The sequence below is a fragment of the Rhinolophus hipposideros genome, assembly GCF_964194185.1.
Source record: "Rhinolophus hipposideros genome assembly, chromosome: 7".
In the NCBI taxonomy this organism is placed as follows: Eukaryota; Metazoa; Chordata; class Mammalia; order Chiroptera; family Rhinolophidae; genus Rhinolophus; species Rhinolophus hipposideros.
In genome coordinates, this window is record NC_138053.1 from 83250539 (window position 1) to 83263972 (window position 13434).

Sequence of the window (13434 nt, forward strand, 5' to 3'; positions counted from 1 at the left end):
TATACATGAAGTTCCTTTTGAGCAACGGCTTTCTCTATGTAATATATATTTTCTACCGATGATTTACAGGTTACAGGCGCGCTGTGACCTTTCGTTCCCAATTGCAAACAGATTAAGCAGAGCTGATTCACCGAGACTAAAAACACTACGTTATTTTCTCTTGTGGGGGTCTTTGACAAAGCCTTCCTCTCTGAGCCATCCCACTTCATTCGCTTGCAAATCACTCTCCCTAAAGAGGTCTTTACTGCCACCGCCTCAAGCCCGGAGCCCCGCAGCGCAGCGCCATCAGCGGCAGCATCTTTCCGTGTTAGGGACCGTCTCCTATTAATCAGAAACGCTGAATGGAAACCAATCAGATAGAGAGTTTCTTTGGCTTCAGCTTCCTGCCTGTCTGAGTTAAAAGTGATGCTCGAAGAGGGAGGAACACTGAGATGCATGAAGATTCAGCTGTGAAGATACTATAAAAAGAGAAGGGAAGGAAGGAGACAGAAGCAACGTCGCCGCCGGAATTACAGTGCTGAACGGGGCTAAACTCAGTTCCATTGCTAAAGGAGGTAAGTGTTATTTACTTCGCTTGGCAGTATCAGCTCCTCAGCTTTCCCTTCCCAATGATGAAGTGATGCAAATACTGCTTTTCTCCTAGTTGTTCTCTCTCTCTCTCTCTCTCTCTCTCTCTCTCTCTCTCTCTCTCTCTCTCTCTCTCTCAATCTCTCTCTCTCTCTCTCTCTCTCAACATTTGGAAGCAGGTAAGAATACGTTTGGTAATATTTGAATAAGGTATTAAAATACCCAGTGAAAAAAACTTGCAAACATTTGCTTCTTATTTTACTTTTTCAAAACTGGTACCTACCCAAGCTCTTTTTATAGTGCTCAGATTTGTATGGAGCGTTATTGTAAAATTCAAACCAAACTTTACATTATGTTACTTTATTTGATTGGTTTTGAATCACTTACATATTAATGTGTTTATGTATGTAATTATTAAAATGGACTCCTGACTTTCTCATAACTTTTGTTTACATAATTTGAGTCAGACTGTCCAAAATAAAGGCATATTTTTTTCATAATTTAGGAAAAAACACTTTATTTTTAATATTAAAATAAAATAATATATAAATAACATATATAGAAAGGCACAGGATGTCAGGATTCAGGTGATCACTTCACCTGGTAAAGGATTCTTCATTTTTTCACATATTTGTGGTTCTCACTCAGGTAAGCATTCTACATGTGTGTACATCTATAGGCTATAATTGCCCTCCATTATTGTAGGCAAATGTATCTTACTGTAATAAAGACTGGATGAAAACCACAGGAGGGAAAGTTTCAAAAAAAAATGGGCATGTTTTATGTGAAGTGATTTGGAAAATGCAATGATTTGATGCAGCATTGTTTTTTTGTTTGTTTGTTTGTTTCTTGTTTTCTTTGCATACTCAATAGAACCATTCATATCAATTAAATTTTCAAGCACATTAACTTTATAATAAGGCACGATAAATTGTAATTATAAGGTTATCAATATTCTATAGTACATACAGTTAGATACTGTTAGCAGTATGTTCTTAGAATCTATTTAAATAACAAAGGTGCACTAAAAAGTAATCACCTGTAGTAGATAATTCATAATTATTTCTATGATCAACTTTTGATGAGAATGTAATGGACTATAGATTTCAGGAGAAATTAGAGGGTTTTTTGGAGAATTCTTGTCACTTAGTATTTTATTTTATATATCTATGAAATTATTGATAAGGATTTTTTTACAAGGATTTTGAAATCCATGTAGTATAAAAGAAATAGTGATTTTGTCACAGCAAAAACTGGTAACTTTTGCATAAAAGAGGACGTCTTCATTTGGTACTTCTTACTTAATCTATGGAATTTGAAGTGTTAGCCATCTTCAACTAAATCTAACTAAGAATTAATTTGATCATTCAGTATTCTTAACTTGGAAAAAAAAAGTATGATTTAAACACCTTCTGCATTCAATAGAGGACAAATCCTGTTTTCAGATTCAGACACTGCTTCATTGCCTAGGCAATGCTATGTCAAGTGTAGGATACATTTGTGTAACTACGAAACTGGTTAATCCAGGTTGACAAAGTAGATCATTTTGAAAGATAAAGAAAATGAAATAACATGCTATTGCAGCACACAGCCACAGAGAACTTGGATATAACACGAACAGCATGCATCTGTGGTCTTGCCAGCAAACATATTCTGGATTTAACTGAAGTTTTATCAAAGGAAGAGGACAAAATAATTGTCTGAACTTTATAGATAGATGCTGAGATGTTAAAATACTGTCAACTCCTTGTTTTTTTTTTTGAAAAATGAGAAAATGTACGATAAAATGCATGCTGCAAACACATCTAATCTGGAAGAAATAAATAGAAAATGCTGTAGAGGAAGCAGATAGTAGTATCAATTTAAAAGTAATTATCTAACTTTAAGTCAGATTATTTGCTAAGACTAATAAAGCAAGTCATATAAGGATACTATTTTCTATGATGGAAAATATGATTTTCCTTTTATAACACTCTTTGATAGTATTTAAAACAATTTTGAAATGGTTTATATAATTATGCCACCATTATTGTATCAATTGCATAATCAAAATAAAAATGTCTTGTGTCACTGTCTATATATAACTAGATAATATCAAAGTTGGCTTCAAAATTATGTTTTTAAATGTTGTATGGTTCAACTTGATAAGCTATATATTGGATCAGATGCTCTTCTGAGTGTCACCTTGCATGAGGAGATTTAATCTGGCATTTTCCTGTGACCCCTGTACACACAGAGTTTATCCAGTGCACTGTTCCTTCTATGGTACATGTAGGATTGAAAAATAAATTGGAGACTATTTTACTGGCTTATCTCTCATTAGACATCAATAGTGTTTTGAGGCGGTTATATATGCCCTACAATAATTGCACCATGAATAGGTGCAGTTATTCAGAATGCTCTGGATAATTCTTAAAATTACATAAGATATGTGAGTAATATGGCAACATATTTTATGCAAGAAAGTATAAATTAAGGTGAAAGCTAATTTAATGAATACATGTGTGTTATAAATAAACATTGGCTGTAACTTGTTCTCTGTGAAAGTGAAGAGCCTAGATGGGTGATTATTTAGCATTAATACAGATGCTTAAATGTGATGGATCATTAGTATGCTATATTCTTTAAGACCAATTCTGTTCACCAAATTAAAATTTAAATATAAAGTAGAAGTAAATCTAGTATTTAAAAAAAGCAGAGTGTTATACTTTAAAACATGTCCAATGTCATATATTAGATATTTATACTTCTGACTTCAATATACATTTAAATATATGTTTATTTTAGATATAATATCAAATCAAGAAGCATATGAATTATAGAGCGAGTTTAGTTTATGTGAGGCATCTTATTATAAAAACTTCTAAGTTCTTGTGCATACTACTTCTTAAATTATCTACTTAATTAAAATTAAGTTTTCTGAAGGAAAAATAAAATATGCTAAATAGGACCTAAAGGACATTGATTTTAATTAGCTATGTTTATTTTTACTTGATAATAATTTATAAATACAGCCAATTGTATTGTGGAACAGAAGACATGTTTCCTAAGGGAAAGCAATTTCTTTGTTTTTTACAAATTGTTTCTAAAAAGGAGTTGTGTCTTAAATAATATTTCCAAAAAAGTCTCTTAAGATCCATGACATTATCTTATTTAGGTATTTACATAAAACTGCAGAACTTTAGAAAAGAGATTTTAACCACCTCCAACTTTGATTGTACACAAGAAAACTGAGGATTAGAAAGACCAGGTTACATATCCAAGGCTACCAAATTGTATATGAAAAATTAGGAACACACACACACACACACACACAGCGATTAGCTTAAAACAATTATTCCTGGATTGTTTTAATCGTCCTGAAAAGTTTTTTTCTCTATGAGACACTCTGCCTGTAACCACCATTAGTCTCGTCATTAAAATATAGTAAGGTATGCACAGTGAGGAGTGTCTTTATAGCACTTTCATACATTTTCATAGCAGCCCTAATAAGTTAATGCACTTATCCCGAAATTTAGCACTAGTATGAGTTGGTCTTATAGCCACATTAAAAATGCAAAGTGCCTGAATAAAAGCACTATCTCTGGAACCTAAACAAGACATTTACATTAGCACCACCAAGAAACACCTCCCAAAACATAAAAGTCATGATAATGGATCTAACTGCCTATAACAGGAAAATGGAAATCTCATGAAGTATTATTGTTGTTGGTGGTGATGGTGATGGTAGTGGTGTGTGAATGTATGAGAAAAGGTAGGGATAAGGAGAACACCTGAATAGTTTCTGAAGGTGATAGTCAAGGTTTTTGTGTTTTATTTTTCTGTTCCATTACTTTGCCAAATTATAAATCAATTGCAGGGGGCATGAGTGCTTTGGTACTCTCTGTTTCTTTTTATGAGCAGGATGATTCTTGGTTTTCTAATTAATCAGTGAAACAGCAGAGCCTATGATTGTTTCATAGGTATGAATTAAAAATCCTGCCACTCATCATTTTTTGAGATTGACTCTACAGTTGTGAAGAGCATAGATGACCTCATGATATTTTTCACTCCAAACTTATCCAACTTAAAATGGAAATAGCAGTGACTAGTAGTTGTCTGATTTTTTACTTTGAAGATGAATATGTTTCTAAACATACTGTAAGAAATAGGTATATCTGACAAAATGTATATTGCATTATACTAAACTCACTGTATTTTATATAATATTAATGGAGTATCCAATACATAACGGACTTTTCCCTCATACTGACTGAAACAGAATCTTAGGAAAGTCAACAAAAACAAGAAATAATATTTACAGGAAGACAGTATAGGAGGGGAGACAACACATATAACACTGTAGCCTAAACAAATAAACATCAATAAATCACCCCCTGGGACAAAATATGTTATGTAAAATACACTCCATTTACAAAACAGGGACATCAAAACTAAAACTTTTCAAAGGAAGTTTTTCTGCAGACAATCAAGTAACTTCTTTATCATCTGTTTTTTCCCTATAGACAGGTTACTGTAATAAGTTATTGTAACTGCCAGAAACATTTCTCAAAATATTCACATCTATGCGCTACAAACACTTCACAATAAAAAGAATATATCAGAAAAAAAAATCTTTTATACTATAATGGTAATTAAGCCACAGATAAAACATCCCAGGTCAAATTTACAGGTCAAATTAAAACTTACAGCTCAAATTACAAAGTAACATCTATATTATTTATAATTTCATTTTTCATATTGTATTTATATTTCTGCTTTTACATATGTTTTGTTTATATCTGTGCACATCTGTGTCTATGGGTAAATTAGTGTGCGTGTATACCCTAAAATATAGGGTAACGCAATTATTTCAGTGTATAAGTTAATTATAGTCTTTAAATTACTAAGAAATAACACAATTATTTCAGTGTATAAGTTAATTATAGTCTTTAAATTACTACACTTGTGTAACATTAGACACTAAGAAAGCTCTTTTGTCATGCAATCATAGATGTAACATTAACAAATGATAAATTATGAATTAGGACTTTTTTTTGGAAAAGTTGAACTCAACTGCAGTCCATGTGTTATGCCTGATTTGGATAATTTTGTGATTAGGGAGAATTAGCCTTTCATATTTTAAAACTATTACTGTAAATAACTGTTCTCTATTCAATGTCCATGATTCTCAAAGACCTAATAAAAATATAATCTCTTTTCCTACTCTTATGGTGGATGGGAAATTACTATCTTAAGTAGGAATCATAATGCTATCTCAAACCATATTAGGTAAAAATTCAATTATTAACATCAGAAAATAAAACACTATTTTTACTTTGTTATAGATAATGCAAAGGAAGCACATTACATGGTGCAATTTTAAATTATTTATTTGATCATTTCCCCTAGTTAAGGTCAGATCAATAGATATTTTACATTTGTTGTATTGCTGGGTAAATTAACTATTTGCATAATTGGAAATTTGCTTTACATTAAATATATGATACTAAAATTAAATAGGATTGCCTTATAGCTAATGAGATATATACTAATTAATAAAAGAGTCAAGAATAAATATTTATATTACTGCCACTGTTTCCAGATTAATATTACAAATTATTAGTACGTTATGTACTAAGCAAGGATTGGAATAAGTTTAACTATTAGAAGAGAAATTACATTTTCCCTTCTTCCCCAAATCATGCCAGTTTAATTAGGTGATGTAACATTTTATATATAGTTTCAACTCAGTTATGTTTTTTAACACAAGATCTTTAAATGTGATTCAGATTTGCATTTCTGACAATACTCTTCCAAGGACTAAATAATTATTGCACTGTTATAATGATATGTTTGATTATGTATGTGAATCACACTTGTCTGTCTTTTAAGTTTAGCTTAGAATACAGGCCCCTGATACAATGAAGAATCATTAATAATGAAGAATGTTATTATCACACCTGAAATAAACATATTTTTCTTTATAATTAAAATTAACTTTGGTCAGTTTACAATAGAGAGTTCTATTAAAATACAAGTAGTGAATGTCTATAATTTACTTATCATCTTTAATACTGCAGGCTTATTTTAGTACATTAAAATGAAGAGTTTATATCAGTACTTATCATGTATATTTATCTTTCTATAGTTAGATAGATATTTAAATATGTATGATACGTCTCAAACTCACTGCTTTACACTTGACATCTGGGTTAAATTTTAGTTTCAATAGCTAAACATGGAAGATCATTTTATTTAAACAGGAAAGAAAGTTTCAACTTTAGAATTTTTTTGTGATTGTAGAAATCTAAGGGGAAAATTATTATGAGAGAATTAAAGAAAATATATAGATATCAAGGAACTACTTGGGTTTGTAATTACTTATACCCAAAGATGAATATTGAAATTAATTAGACCAATTTATGGAGTGACAGGAGACAAGAAAGTTGGGAATTCCATTGAAGAATCAGTAGCAGAGTCAAAGAATAATGTGAATTAATAATGATGCCCTCAGGGATGTCTAAATTTTCCCCACACCTAAGATGCTTGTGGGTTTGTTGCTTGACAATCAGCATTACCTTTGAGATCCCTGCAACCCTTCATTTAAACATGGGCATGAAAATCCTTCTTCGTTATACCCAAGACTAAACTGTGTTTATCGAAGTCTTACCTTGAAATTGAGTTTTAAACATATTCAGAAAAGAACAAAATTTTATTTTAGAATAAAATGCCACTTGTATATATGTCTTGCACTGTATTTTAAGGACCATATTTATAAATCATATTCTTCTAAAATTACAAGAAAATGTAAGTACACAACCCAGATGGAAACAGTATTAAGAAATTGTACCCTGCAATAAAAATTTTATCCACATTATGGGTTTGGAGAAAAATATACCTAGCTATTTATAAATAATATATTATTCTATAAAATATGGATTCAAAAGCACATTAGAAAATAAGTACCTATTTGATCAATATAAAATGTGATACATAGTCATACCAGACCTTGGCTTTCTACAAATGAGATGATTTATAAAAAAGCAGTGAAATATATTTGTTATTAAATTTGCAGTTTACATCACTTTTCTACATGTCATTATTTGATTACTTTATCATTTTTCATCCCCAGTATTTTGGTTTGTGTCAGTTTCCTATGAAAACTAATCTTTATCTCCATCGTGAGAAAAATTTAAAAGTATTAACTAATAAACTTGCTAAAAGTACATTTCAATCAATTTAATGTATAGGAAAGTAAGTATATGTTAATATTACAGAAAGGATTTTTAGTATTTAACATGTGATTAAAAAGTTCTCATAATATATGCTAATAGATATACCAAATTATATATTAATAGCATATAACTATATAAGGGATGCATTAATAAGTTACTATTTCTAATTTGCTAGGTAACATTTTTTCTGAAGGTGTTTTTCCTTTTAAATGTAATTATAATATTAGGAAACATATTATTATTATCCATGTTCTTCGATCCTTTCTCTTTTGTTTTAATTCTAAATTATTTGGTGGCTAAATGGACTTCACTGCTGTTGTACATTGTCCACTGCTTTTTATCAAACTGAGCACAAATCTATGATGAATTGTAGAAAGCAGATTTATTTTTCCATGCAATGAACTGTGATGATTTATTTTTCTTCCTGCTTTTATTAGGTTGGTGCAAAAGTAATTGCGGTTTTTGCAATTATTTTAAACTTTTTAACTGCAATTACTTTTGCACCCACCGAATAACTACTTGTGTTTTCCGGCCTTCATTGCAGCTTTATTTTGCTACTACTTCTGGATCCATATTTACTGCTTTGCTTCTCTCCTCTTGTCATTCTTCCCCACCCTCGCTCCTCCTCCACTTCAGAGATATATTTAAATACAAGAGAATATCCTTAACTTGGCTTGCATCTTGAGGAGATGATTCTTTAAGTTGACATAACAGACAATGGACATATTTTATATTTTGAAGTATTTTATCTTGTAAATTTATATCATTGAAATTACAATAGAATATTTACTATCATAGATAGAACACTATAAAGTTTGTTGCTTTAGATTAGAATAAGTACATTCTACATGGATTTAGATATGGGTGAGTTATGAAATTCCTTTAATTCAATGGTAACAAAATTTCACAGTATTTAATATATCACATAATTTAATGCTAGGTATCTAACTTTCTTTTTCTATAATTTTCATGTCATCACCTTTTATTATTTTAATTATATCATTAACTATAAAATGAATGACATCTTTGACCTTAAAATGAAAAGTGCTTATAAAGGTGGTTTATTTGAATGAGGACGTTATTGTGGTTTGAAAAATATAGGTCTAAAAATATCGCATGATTGGTAGTAACGTTCATTAAAATTAACCTAGAAGTTATATTTGTGATGAATGTTAATGATTTGAAAGCTTATCTCTAATCTTTATAATGCAGTTAATATAGTTAATAAAATGTAGAAACTACTGTTACACTATTTAGTAAATTTGTTCTATAATCATATAGGAGTGCCAAATATTTATTCAATCAAAGTGGTAAGGGAGGGTTTTTGAAGAAGGTGACATTTGAATTGATTCTGAACAGAGAAAAGGAAATATTATGAAAAACATCATTTTTAGTTGAAGAAATGGCAGTCTGAAAGGCCCTGGTAAGATAAACTTTGTTCATTTCATAACATAATCCCAATTCCAATTAAATTTATAAATATGACCGGGTTATGTTACATTTTTTAGAGATAAACTTAGTAACAAGAATATGAATGTTTTCTATTTTTCATAGTAATATTATATTAACAACTTGCATTATTTTTAAAATTAAATAAGTGGTTCTAATATGTTTATCTTTTTAAATACACACAGTTAGATTTTTTTATTAAATGTTGTTATTTTTTGAGTGGTTGGAATTTCAGACAGCTACTGTAGAATATTTAAATATTAACTATGAGTGTCCAAAATATTTAGTTCTCTAGTTTCTCCTGGTTATAAGTAGAAAACTCATTCAAGGTAAGGCAGGAAAGAGTATCTTATTGTAAATAGGACTTATATGAGGTTTGACAATTAGGTTCGCGAACTCATCCTACATGCCTACATGTCTGAATATCACTGCGGTTACCTTCGAAGTACTCCCCTTGGGAAGCTATGCATCAATGCCAGCAACTAGTCCACCCTTCAAAGAAAGTTTGGAATTCTCTTTCTGGAATGACCATCAGATCTGTCGGTGTATTTCCCTTGATGTCCTGAATGTCATCAAAATGTCTTCCTTTCAATATTTCCTTCTCTTCCAGTAAAGAAAAAAAGTCACTGGGTGCCAGATCAGGTGAGTAGGGAAGGTGTTCCAATACAGTTATTTGTTTACTTGCTAAAAATTCCCTCATACACAGCGCTGTGTGAGCTGGTGCATTGTCATGATGCAAGAGCAATGAACTGTTGGCAAAAAGTTCAGGTCATCCAATTTTTTCATGCAATGTTTTCAGCACTTCCAAATAGTAAACTTGGCTAATTGTTTGTCCAGTTGGTACCAATTTGTAATGAATAATCCCTCTGATATCAAAAAAGGATAGAAACATTATTGCAACAAGTTCACAAATTTAATTGTCATACCTCATATATCTGTGTATACCACTGTATATTTCAGTGTCATTATCTACAATGATGAGGGATAATCCTATAACTCTCCAAGAAAAAAAAAAAAAGGAATTCGTAGTAAGATTGATCCTTCCTTATCTTGAATATTGAGAGTAGACAGGACTTCAAGACACCAGAAATAGCAGAATCCATTCTAGAATTTGCTCAAATGTCTCCAAATGTCAAGTCCTTCGTATTTGTGTGATTTTTATCTTCAACATGATTTTTATACTTTTTAATATAGTTTCCTGAAGAAGGAATCTAATTATGTGACTGCAGTTCTTCTCTACATCTAAATATCTGCTGTTCTACAGGTTCCACTTTTATCACTTTGTTATACCATGCCAACCTTTATCTCTTGGCATTTTTGTGGCTTCTCTTTACTGATTTCCTCTGTTAGATGATCTCTGGTTAAATTTTCTGAGATAATTCTGTTAGTCTAAATAGTGTTTCTTTGTACCAGGACCCTTGAGCATTTTTTGGTTGTTAATCAGTATTTCCCTAACCATATCTGAATTAGATGACTCCAGTTATCTTCTTTTGGGTCCTCAGTATACAATGTCCTTGCTGAAAACTGATCTTTCATCTCACAAGAACTGGTTGGACACCCATCTTTAAAAGGACCAATCAACATGTTACTCAATGTATATTGATAGGTCTATATGATTTGTACCAAGTAAACAATTATAATGACAATACACCCCCGCCCCCCCACCACCACCAAGTAACATGTAGATGATAATGCTTCTTATCCTACAGAATGGTTTTCATTCTGGTGAAAATGTACTATTTTATGGTTATATAATGAAAGTGAAAACATGCCCAATTTGGAGTACTTACTGGATATTTTCAACACTGTTTTGGGTGAATCATGTTTAGCTAAATTACTCCCTCAGTAAGTTCTACATTACTTAATTATGAAACTGATTCATTTACCACATTGAAAGGTATTATACTATTTATAACTGGTCTGATGTTAACTCCAGCTCTCCTAACTTCCTGCTTCTCCCTTTCCCTAACCAAATTACCTGTTCTTCTTTTGAACTACAAAATAGGGAACAAATCATGTTTACTTACATATTAATCGTCAGATTTGAGAGCCAGAAAGACCAGCTCTTGTCTTTGCTTCCATTATAAATAATTGTTCTTTGCCTCTAGTGTAGTCTCAAATAACTTATTTCATCTTCCTAAATTTCAGTTTTCTCATGTGAAAGTGTGTATAATTATAATCATTACGGTTGCTGTCAAGATGACTATATTACATGCATCAAAGTGCTTACCACAGTAGCCACTTAATAAATATCAATTGTGCTTATTATTACTATTTTATGCACAATAAATAATAATCCTGCTTACTATTATTGCTATTATACCCATAATGTACTAAAACTGTCAGTTTAATAATATGGGTTTTAGAGAATTTTGCCCCTGCATTTGGAAAAAGTAGTTGTAATATTCTATACGGTTTTCAGGACTTCCCCCTTTTCTAGACTTCTAAAATTAGTTAGAAAATGAAAAATAATTATACTTTCAAATAATTTACAGAAAAGATGCTTTTGGCCCAGGCTAGGATTTTACTTGATTAAGCAACATATTCTCTCCAAAGAAACCTACGCTGCCTTTAAAAAAATATGACATGATCAATCATGAAGACAGAGTAGGAGTGACAATGAGAACATATTGGGAAAATTGAAGAAATTTTCTTAAAAATTATGTAAGCAATCACACTTTCAAAAGGCACAGAGCACTACAAAAACACTCCCAATTACCAAAATATGAAAAATATGTTTGAAAATGTAAGAGAATTATGGGACTTGAAAAAACCATTTATTCAATGTTCATTATTATTGAAAAATAATAAAGGGCCAAACTGTCATAATGATTTCTAATGATATTACATGTTATTTTTAAATAGGAAAAGTTCATCTTATAAAATGCAATTTCCCTCTTGGAAGGAAGATTTTAAATTAAGAAAAGAATGATTCTATATAGTCTGACATTATTACAGCAAGAAGGAAGCTAACTAACATTTTGTTTAATTGACTGATTTTACAGATGAGGACACAACAGCCCTGAGAAATTTGCTTAAAATGATCCTAGAAGAGAAACATCAAGAGTAGAACCCAGATCTCCACAAATAAATTATGTAATTAAGAATAACTTATCAATAAATACCATTATTTTTTTTTACAAAATTATTATTTGTTCATAACCCTTTATATGTAAAATGGCATTACAATAAACATGTGTAGCCAAAGGTAAAAAAAAAAAAAAAATGACTGCCCTTTTATTTACTGTTGTTGGGCCTGGCTTTCTCCGCAAACCTTACTGAAATATATGATGAAACAACTGAATCCTGGATGCAGAGAAGGAAAAATCCTTTATGCCAAGTATCCATACCATCTGCAAGAACTAAAGTGGGGTTGACTGTTTACCAAATTTTCATGGTAGAATTACAGTCCAGTCTGGTATAGTAAAGCGAACAATGGATGGAAGTAAAAAGACCTAAGATAAGAGCTTTGTATTCATTTATCATTCTGCGATTTAATTTCTTCATTTTAAAAATGGTGGAGAGAGACTAGAAGGCAGTAAGCGTAATTTCAGTTCCAAAGTCAATTAAATCTTTGCTTGAAAATAGTTACAGTCAACTTTCAATTGCTTCTCTAACAAGCCTCCATCTTGTAGGGGGAAAAATAAATAAAACAACAGAAATAATTATACTTAAAATTATCCAAAAGCCTGGATATCATGCTTCCATACCTGGTCCTTTTGAAGGCCTTTTCTAAGATTCAGATTCCTCTTTGTTGGTGTCCAATCTAGGACCAGATCTTACATCTGTTCAAATGACCTCCACACTGCCTAGATTTCCCACATTGATATCAGAATTTCCTCGTATAGAAACCATATCAATGGGAATTTAATTATTGTCACATATATTCAGAAATGTGTTCATTTCAGGTATGTCTCCAGCACTAATCTGTTTCAAGCACTCTGTCAGCATATACACAACTATTATAATAAATTCAAACATCAACCCCCCCCAAAGAAGATGAGTTTCATTCATTTTAATTCTCTTTTATACACATTTTTTCTATATTATAACAAAAAGTGCATGATATGGAAAAATTTCTTAATATAGTTCCTTAATCTACAGGAAAAAACAATGTCAGTTTGGCAATTTTAAAAATAAAGATTGAACTCATTGGAAGAATAAAAAGTCATAATGTCAAATGAGGTTAATAAACACTCAA

At 31.0% G+C, this 13434-nt stretch overlaps 1 protein-coding gene across 2 annotated transcripts in view; it reads left to right on the forward strand.

The window, feature by feature from the left end:
* Positions 1–241: 241 nt before the first annotated feature.
* CDH9 (cadherin 9) overlaps positions 242–13434 on the forward strand; it is a 111920-nt gene continuing 98727 nt past the window's right edge. Inside the window, exon 1 of one of the 2 annotated variants that reach the window (XM_081054605.1) lies at positions 242–554. The gene's annotated coding sequence lies outside the window, so the exon portion shown is untranslated. The remainder of the gene's footprint in view (positions 555–13434) is intronic. The other variant, XM_081054603.1, reaches the window with a different exon arrangement.